The 9877-nt window shown below is 42.9% G+C and overlaps 1 long non-coding RNA gene across 1 annotated transcript; it reads right to left on the bottom strand.

The window, feature by feature from the left end:
- Window positions 1-5557: 5557 nt before the first annotated feature.
- On the bottom strand, window positions 5558-7438 carry LOC119335222. The gene is made up of 4 exons (XR_005161728.1): window positions 7203-7438; window positions 6435-7125; window positions 5871-6327; window positions 5558-5787 (listed from the first exon to the last, which is right to left on the bottom strand). It is a non-coding gene; the product is annotated as an uncharacterized LOC119335222 (long non-coding RNA).
- Between the last annotated feature and the right edge of the window lie 2439 nt (window positions 7439-9877).

The raw sequence follows: 9877 nt of genomic DNA, 5'->3' as shown, positions 1-9877 counted from the left end.
GGCGGTGGAGCCGGGGAGGGTGCGGGGGGGCCGGGTGCTCGTCGGCGGCGGTGGAGCGGGGGAGGGTTGCGGTGGGTCGTCGGCGGCGGTGGAGCTAGCGGGGGAGGGTGCGAGTGGGATCGAGATCGAGATCAAAAAGTGTCCATGAAAATATACACGGTGCGCCATTAGCAGTTTTGCAAAAAAGTAAAAAAAATTATATACTAATGGCACACTGCTTACAAGGTGCGCCATTACTTGGTAGAACTAGTAATGGCGCACTTTGGCACCATGCGCCTTTAGAGTGTATGGAAAAATAGAAAAAAAATCAATACTAGTGGCGCACCTCCGGCCGGTGCGCCATTAGTATATAGTAGTGGCGCACTGCTTACAAGGTGCGCCATTAGTATCAATCATATCTATAGCCATTTTTCTAGTAGTGATCGCATGTGGTTCGCTATTGCATATTGCTTTTGTGGGTTATTTTGCTACAAAAAAATATTGAGTACATGATGCAGCTCACAGTAAAAGCTTCTGCTACTGGTCTGAGCACCGTGGGACAAGCTCGAGCGCCTGGTCTCCTTACGAGCGCATGATGGAAGCGATGCAAGTCAAGGAGGATGGTTGGCGAATGTGGGTGCCGTGCCAATGCTGTTCGCCGTGGATGCATGGTGCAGTGCACCTCGTCATTTGGTGTGGTTTAGAACAGTTTCTTCCCACATTTTTTCTGGATTTTGCATGTGTGATTCAATCAGATCACGTGAGCAAATAATTTTGTGTGTATTTCTTCAGATTATGGCTGTTGATTTGGGTGAATTCAGTTTCTAATGAAGTTTGTCAAATCCTTCTATGTAGTTCAGCTAGCGCCGGCATGAGGTTCACTTCTCCATGGTATCTTGGACGCCTTAGCGTTGCACGTCGTCATTTGTTGTGGTGTCGTGCGGGTGTTTGCGGCATGCAGCTCGGAGCAAGCGGGTATGCAGTTTAGACCGTTGTTTGTGTTTTTTTGTGTGTCTATAAAATCTATCCAGTTGGGATACGATGTATTGTGTGTAAAAAATATTTGTTGAGAAGTTTATTTCAACAAGCATTAATGGTTCATTTTCGAGAGAAAAATGTGTTGATGCAGCCCACTTCAAGGTGTCTTGTGCTTCACTGCATTCAACGAGGAGTCTTGTTGTCTCATGCAGTTTGCTATAAAACTGATAGATGTGGCTTGGAAGCTCACTTTGTTGTCCCATACAGTTTTCTATATACTTTACGTGGTTCATCACTTGTCCCACTTGTAAACAGGGAAAATAATATCTCAAAGAAGCTCGCTTCTATATTAGATGTAGTTCACTCGCTCAGTCCTCATGGTCCACTCACTTGGTTAATGCACGTAAAAAATTAATAACCACGGAAAAAAGACAACAAAAACTCATGAGGTCATTTTTGATAGTATTGCGGTTCACTTTCGGGAGTGTTGCGGTCCACTCTCGTTCAAAAAAAGTTGAAAAAAAGACATCAAAAACTTGTGCAAGAAATTTTACGTCCGACAAACAGAAATCATGAAGTTCACTTGACTGTCTGCTGCAGTGCGGTTTCAGTTTGAAGCAGTGCGTTCTTCTGTCCTCCCGATGATTTTGGTGTCACGAAAAAATAGTGTCTGCTTTTCGCTAATTTTAAAACGGCTTTTAAACCGTAAGGAATTAGAGAGTGTGTTCTACATGAAAAAGTTCCGTCTCGTCGATATCTTTCCAACGGCATATCATTTGAATTATTTCGACAAGCGGTTTGTAAAAAATTTGCGAAAAACAACCGCTGCCACTCGTCGTCCGCCGCACCATTTTCAAAATTAACTTAAACCCGCAAGTAATCTCAAAACCATTTCTACATACGAAAGTTGCACCTTGTCCATAGCTTTCCAACGACGTATTACAGGCCTCGTTTCGACAAACGGTTCAAAAACTAGAGTGAAAATAGTACCAAAAATTGCAAAAATTTCGAAAAAACGTAATTTCGTGATTTACTAAATTTGAAACTGCTCTTAAACCGTAAGGAATTAGAGAAAATAATAAATATGGAAAAGATGCGCCTCGATGATACTTTTCCAACGGCATATCATTTGCTTTGCTTTATTCCATGAGCGATTTAGAAAAAAAAACACGAAAATACGCTTGCTGCCACTCGTCATCCGCCGCACCGTTTTTGAAACTGCTCTTAAACCGCGAAGAATCTCGAAAAGTGTTCAACATGGCAAAGTTGCGCCTAATCCATAGCTATCCGACGGTATATTATACGCATCATTCCGATAAGTGGTTAAAAAACTAGAGCGAAAACAGTACCAAAAAACAACGCGTGCAGTTTTTTTCGACACGAAGTTCACTCGCTTGAGTAGTGCAGCACACTTGGTTCAAACAATAACGTGCACTTGCGTTGAACATGCAGTGCGGAAGTGTTATCAGAATAGTTATTCTTCTAATATTAGTAGAATAGACGGGCTATATATATATGGTATGTTGTGATTCTGGGGACACTGAAATCGGCACCGTTAGAAACCTTTGAGATCCGCACCTTTATTGTTTTAAAAGTTCTAGTTCTTTCATTTCCTGTAAAAGGGTTCTATTATGGGCATCCATAGTGAGACCTTTAGCATATAGGGGTGGATGGAAATGGCAATGGGCGAAAGGTTCCGGCAACATTTATGCATACCTTTTTATATGTCAGTGGTCATAACATCTTAGAGTTGATGCTTCTTCAGGTAATTTTCATCCTTCCGCTTTTGCACAACTGTCATCCTGCGATTTGAGGACTGCGTGCCTGCTCTTTCCATTTTTTTCATTGTGTTTATTACTCTCTCCGTCCGGAAATACTTGTCGGAGAAATGGATGTATATAGATGTATTTTAGTTCTAGATATATTCATTTTTATGCATTTTTCTGACAAGTATTTCGGGACGGAGGGAGTACAATTTAAACGCATGCAGTGAATTGCCATCCTTAGCGTTTTGCACCACTGTCGACCCTGCAATTTAGAGTACAGCGTGCCTGCTCTTTCCCTTTTCGTTTTAAAAGTAACTCATGCAGTGGGTTTGTCATCCTTCCCGTGTTGCACGAGTGTCTTCCTGCCATCTATAGTACTGCGTGTCTGCTATTTACCTTATTTTCGTTCCTTTAATTTCCATTTAATGCATACAGTGAATTGCCATCTACCGAAGCATTTTTTAACAGAACCTCTCTGATATGTTGCCTTTTCAGTTTGCTGCTTCCTTTCATTCAGTTATGCACAAAAATTGCTCATACTTTGCTTGTTCCACAAAAGCACCAACTATACAGCCATCTTCAGTTGATTCATAAGGAGGAGCTCAGGGGCGCATGAGAGTGAGCTCGCAATATCTTGATGCTGGTAGGATGCCACATGGAACAGTAAGCTTGGTCGTTCTTGTTAGTAACCAAGATATCCGGGTACCATTATTTGCTCAATATGTTTGCTTTAGAAGCTCGGTTCTAACATGTGTTTTGATTCGGTATTTTGACTTACCTAGAACATTTATCCATGTAACCCTGAAGATGTAACCCTGAAGATGCTCATCAGGGCAGAGGAGCGTAATCACCAGGATGTTGATTTCTTCTTCCGCGACGTGCCACTTTTCATGGTGATTTTCACTTCTCCATCAGCTACTGAAATCTCTAGTGTAACTAATGCGTACTTCTAAAGTAGGGAATCTTACTAACCTTTTTTGTTCTTATCAAGAATCCACTTGATAAAGCGTCGATCTTCACGCTCCTGCGCAGCAATTTACACCAACCGTCTTGCTCCATATGTTTCTCTTCCGAAGAGGTCTTGGCCTTGCTTTTCTTCGACTTGTTACTCAGCTATAATGTTTGTGAGTGCTTGATGATGCAGTAGCCAAATAAGTTTCAGAAAGTTCGGCCCGTGAACACTGAAAAAGCCTGCACTGTTTGCAATGTGAGAACCCCTCATGCCGTGATTTCCGTGTATGTTTTCCACCCGTGCCTGGTCATTGACAGTAGGTGCAGTATCTCAGTCTACTGTTACCCGTCAGGCTACTCCTGGCAAACCTACTTTTTTCTCACGTGTGACCACGCCACACCAAAACACACCCAGCCCATGCGCTGTAGCAGTTCAGGCAAAATACATATCTGGATAGCCATCGCAAGAAATGGCATGTAAATTAATCACTAAACTGCACTTATTACACTGATTTAAAACACATAATTTTTCGTCCTATGCAGTTTACAAAATGTTGTGTCATACTCTACTTGGAAATCAAGCATTTTTCCTTGATGATATAAATAGATTCCTAAAAGAATCGATGCCAGGTAAACAAATGTTCATGAAGCGACTAATGCTTGACACACACTGCATATAGCGGGCAACAAATGAATAGTCCGAAATGACATAATACTGAATACATGGATATCTCGACACACAAACGAAATACAAATGAAAGTTCGTTAAATAAAAATAAAAAATGATACAACCGGGATATTTCACCTGAATCCCATTTTCCAAATTAACGCTTTCTTTTGTATGAAGACTCCCCTCCACAAGTCGACGAGTAGTGACCTCCCAGGCAACATTTTTTGCATGTCACCTCTTTTGGAGGCTTTTTGGGGCCATAGAATTTTGGGCACTTAGGAGTGTAATGACCAGGCAGACCGCATTTCTTGCACCTCCTCTGGACAGACTTGGGAGTATTGATGTTTTCAGTTCTCCTACTTTGTTCTCCCATCTGGCTTTGCTGATTGACATCTTTTTCTTCAACAACATCTGCGTTGACATGGTCTTCAACTGTTAAGTCGGCATCTCCCTCAGAATGGCTTGATGATGCTGCACCAACAAGGTGGCAAGGGCAAGACTTTGTGAAATGGTCCCTAGATCCACATATCGCACACTTCCTTGTGCTCTTGTTTGATGCGCCTTCAGCCGCTGACTTGAAACGCTTCATTTTGGGTCTACCTTTGGCTGATCTCTTTTCAGGTGCTAAACAACTTTGAGAACCTTGTGAGAACATGTTGCCCATTTCGTTCTTCAATCCTTCATCCGTTTGTTGGTTCTCTGTAGGTGTGGTCTCATTTTCTTTGAATCCTTGAGTTGTTTCCTGTGTTGGCTCTTTGCTTGCTTGAGCTGCATTGCCTTTGTCATTAGAAGCTTGTCCCTGTGTAATTCCTGCTGCTATAATCTTTTCAAGATCATTCTTTACTTTATCCAATCCCATTATAGCATGCTGGAAAGTAACCATGCCGCTGTCAGCTAGTTTTACTATCTCCAATGCCTGGACGTAGATTATGTTGTGCATGAAAGTCTTCGACACCTGCATGCTTGCATCTTTCTGATAACACTTTAGGTGATCTGGCATATTTTATCTAGCATCGTTGGTCCACCTCTTCATAATGTACCTACTCGGGATTTGGCGGACGCCAATGTGTACCATAACCTGGAAAAAAAATCATTCAATGATGTGTATTAGATCTGACATGATGACGCAAATAGTTAAACCAAGAATTGTCATACCTTTAATAAGTGTCGACAAAGCAGTCCAGAGTGCTCAAACATTCCACACTCACAATTGTAAGTGTCGCTCTCCCTGTCAACAATAACATCATAAACCACTTTGCACCAACGTTGCCTTTGTTCTGCATCAGCATGCTCTAATGTGATTCTCCCATCCACCTGATTTCCCTTCACGATGAATGATCCAGACTGATACAATTCAAGTAAGAACAGCTTGAACACACCCCTTGTGTAAATTTTAGCTGCGTGTCGCTCTATTAGAAAGTTTGTTCTTATTATCTTCCCATCCTGAAACAGCGTCAAGGTTGCGGTGATGAAACACTACATATTGAATCATTTATAAAACAAGGTGCGGATTATGTGAGACACACCTTCTTTGAGTGAGCGATTTCGAAGTCCTCCTCTTCACATCTGTCGGCAAACATCTTTGTGTACTGTTGAAAAAAGATGTTTATTGGTGCCGACCTGGATACATAACACTTGAGCAGGTTGTTCATGCACTCGCTTCTTTGTGTGCTGCACATTTTGGCACAAAAGTCTCCCTTGAGGTAAGGCTTGGCCCATTTGAAACGACAATCATAAACCTGATGCAAAAATGAATTTTTTCAAGTCCATAATGTGTCATGATCTCCTGCCATTCCTTTTCGAACTCCTCAACTGTCATCATCTCATTTATTAGAATGTTGAAATCGTTCCTAAAAGGAGTACCATTCCTGTACATGCTCCCTACTTTCTCCCTCATCTTCTTTAAAACATGCCATTTGCACCAAACATGTTTTGATGAATTCATCACGTGAGCAATAGCAAGATCCATTTGCCTGCTTTGGTCTGAGTCATATATGAAGAGAAATACAAAGGTCGTTAGTTTTCTATCTAATAGATATAACACAACTGAACTATAGAAAAATATGTTTGGATGGTTCGGATTGCTTTACCAGTTAATATTGTTTTTGGCGGTTTGTTGTCCATTGCTGATAGGAATGTTTCAAATGCCCACTTGAATGACTCTACAGTCTCTTCACGCAGAAAAACACAACCAAACAGGCAGCATTGATAATGGTTATTGACTCCAACAAATAGTCCAACTGGCATCTCATAGAGGTTGCTCTTGTAAGTCGTGTCGAATGTCACGGCATCTCCAAAGCAACTGTAATCAGCCCTGCTCTTTTGATGACACCAAAACAGACCAGACACCCTTCTTTCCTCATCTGTTTTAACTGCGAAAAAGAATCCAGTTTCTTCTGCCTGCATGCTTGTGAATAAATCCAGTGTCTTATTGATATCATCTTGACTACATTCGTGAGCTATGGAAGCACACATGGATTTGAGAGACCTTTTACGGAATGGAACGTCATCATGTGAACCATGAATGTCAGCCATCACCCCATATACCTTGGTCAGTCAAACATTGTTAGAACGCAAGTGCCTAACAATGTCCTTCATAGATGAGTCGACATACTTGTGACACTTCCATAACCTTCTTTCACCTACACTAGCTGCCAACTCGTGGTTGTGTTCTAATACCACCTCTCCGTAGTACCATCCGTCGTCCTCTGTGCGAAGCAATCTAACCATCACAGGGCAGTTTGTTCTACTAGACCTAGAGTTGAATTTTTTGTGAGTTCCCTAAATGAAAAACCCAGAGTCAGATCAATCAAAAAAATATTAATGACTAATAATACATGTTTAATGCATTTTGTTACCTCGCATGAACACAAAAGGTCCTGCATCGTCTTGAATCCGTTCTTGTTTATGTATTTATTGCCATGCTTGATACCAAAACCAATTTCCCAAGAATATGCATTGAAAAATTTGTATGCATCCTTCTCTGAGTCGAATTGCATCCCTTTAAATGGTTGAAAAACAACTTCCTGCCCAATCTTCCCAGCATTCCCAAGTGCTATCTCCATCTGACTGCATCTGTCTGAACTTGGTTTCCTGGATGCAGCGCCCTGTCGATTCCTACATGTGAAGTCATAAAGTTGATTATAAATGTTTACATGACAGAACAATATTTTTGAACCGATTACAGGACAGAACATAGTAATGTGACAATGAAACTTAGAAACCATAGTACCGTTCTCTCCTTGTCCATCCTTCAATGTTCGCATTGTTAAGATCTTGTTCATCCGAGATAGGAGCATCCTCACCCTTGCCTTCTCCCTGACCTGTCTCGCCTTGTAATGTGGTGGCTTTAGTCTTGTCTTCGCCTTTTTGTCATAGATGTAAAGATAAACCGTATATGATGAGCATTCGAGTTTATATTAAAACACTACATATGTACATATTTGGTAGGGAAATGTAATAATTCCGCACATCCATTATAAACGAGAAACCTACTATTAAGTGGCGGACAAAATAATTGAAGCTATCTGGGGCGAACATTGAAGTTCTATTTTTCATATAGAAAATGCAAGTCTACTTTCAAAAAACTCATTGCATCCAACTATCAAAAGAAGCATGAAAAATTATTAGAAACTATTAGCATGAACTCTTTTTCATCGTGTGGAGAAGCATCAAGTGACTATGGCTAGGGGCATCGATTCGTGGTAGTTTAGTACTGAATCGATCATTTTGGTGGCCGGCAGCGTTCGTGCGCGATGTCTCCCCGGCTCAGCCGAAAGTTGTTTCTCTCTTCCTCAACCAGATACCCTCACGACCGACTGCCTCGTAGAACCAGGAAACAGCCGATCCGCCATGAAAACTGCTCACTGCCGCAGTGAAAATTGGTAGGCGGAAGTCACTGCTCCGCCGCCGCCCACTTGGGACTGCCGCCTCATCTGGCTCCAATCGTGGATCCGCAACTGCTACTATTCAACCGCGATTGAAGAAAACCAGCATGCTAATCAATCAAAAACAGGCTATACTGAAGCTAATGCGGTTTGAGTGGCATGGAATACCTGAATCCAGACAAACTGAACCCCCTCCACCACCGCCTGCTGTTGTTGTTCCACCGGCCTGACTCATCTAGTTCGCCGGAGATCTTGCTCCTTTGCAAAGAGAAAACCGGCGGCCGTAGGAATGGTTTGTGGATCGATATGACAAGATGCGAGGCAGGGGCTTGCTGTGACGTCTAGTGTATGCAGTAGGATATCTTTGACCGTCCGTGACCAACTAGTTTGACAAGTAGCGACGCTCGTTTTACACAAAGTACGTTTGACAACTAGTTTGTCTGTACGTGGGTTGTCATTTTGCAGGCAGTCCAGTAGCTCCTGTCTCGCAACTGGGAGGCCAAATTCACTGTTTTGACCCTTTTTCGTTAGTTTAGCACGATCTGATCTTATATGCAAAAGTTTTTCGGATCTGACCCTTTTCCTATCGCCATTGTCTATGGCGATAGGGTAACACACTCTACCACCAAGGCCTTTGGCGGTAGGACTTACCTGCACCGTCACTTTCATTTTTTGCAGAAAGGACCCTACCGCCGCAGTCGATGGCGGTAGGACGTGTAACCCTACCGCCATAGCCTATGATGGTAGGGTCCTTTTTGCAAAAACTAAATCTTTTATTGCATGCGTGCCCTTATTATAATTATATGCATGCCCCTACCGCCAAAGACCATGGCGGTAGGGTCCTTTTCACACCGAACGGGCGTGACGGTGTAAGTAAGTCCTACCGCCAAAGGCCTTGGCGGTAGGATGTGCTATCCTACCGCCAAAGACAATGGCGGTAGAAAAAGGGTCAAATCTGAAAAAAAGTTGTACGTAGGGTCAAATCGTGCTTAAGTTAAGAAAAAGGGTCAAAACAGTGAATTTGGCCCAACTGGGAAACACAGACCTGAAAGATGTAGGCAGACTACTTTGAAATAGCACCAGCTGTATAGCACCACTGCACCAGACCGTCAAAGTCATTCAACATGGTGCCGCATTGGTCCGTGAATGGGTCCTAAGAGCATCTCTAATGCAACCCTTAAATTGCCTACCGTGAGGATCAGTCGATGAACACAGATGCGAAAGGACGTCAACGAACGCTAGTCGCATATATTGCAAAATCTTTTTCAACAAACCAGATTAAATTCGTGCAAACCAGACGGATATTCATTCAAGTTCTAATATAATTTACATAAACTGACGATATTTCAACCATTTTACTAAAAGCTATTAAAAAACACTAAACCCTATATCGGACGACCACCTCGTAAGTGTGGTCGCCCTATTCTGCCACACCGCCGTCGGCATCCAAGTCGTCGTCGTCGTCCCTCCAACGGTGCAAGGATGTCGGAGGGTCGCGGCAACCCTCTCCGGCGGTTGCCTGACGCTCGCAGAGGAGCGGCCCCGCCTCCTGCTGCGCGGTGCGAAGGGCCGCCCTGGCCACTGACGAAGGCGCATGTGGTGGCCTTGCCCTCGTCGGTGTCAGCGGAGCAGTCGCTAAGCGACCA

The sequence above is a fragment of the Triticum dicoccoides genome, chromosome 7B (assembly GCF_002162155.2).
Source record: "Triticum dicoccoides isolate Atlit2015 ecotype Zavitan chromosome 7B, WEW_v2.0, whole genome shotgun sequence".
In the NCBI taxonomy this organism is placed as follows: domain Eukaryota; kingdom Viridiplantae; phylum Streptophyta; class Magnoliopsida; order Poales; family Poaceae; genus Triticum; species Triticum dicoccoides.
This window is presented reverse-complemented; position numbering and strand designations above follow the sequence as displayed.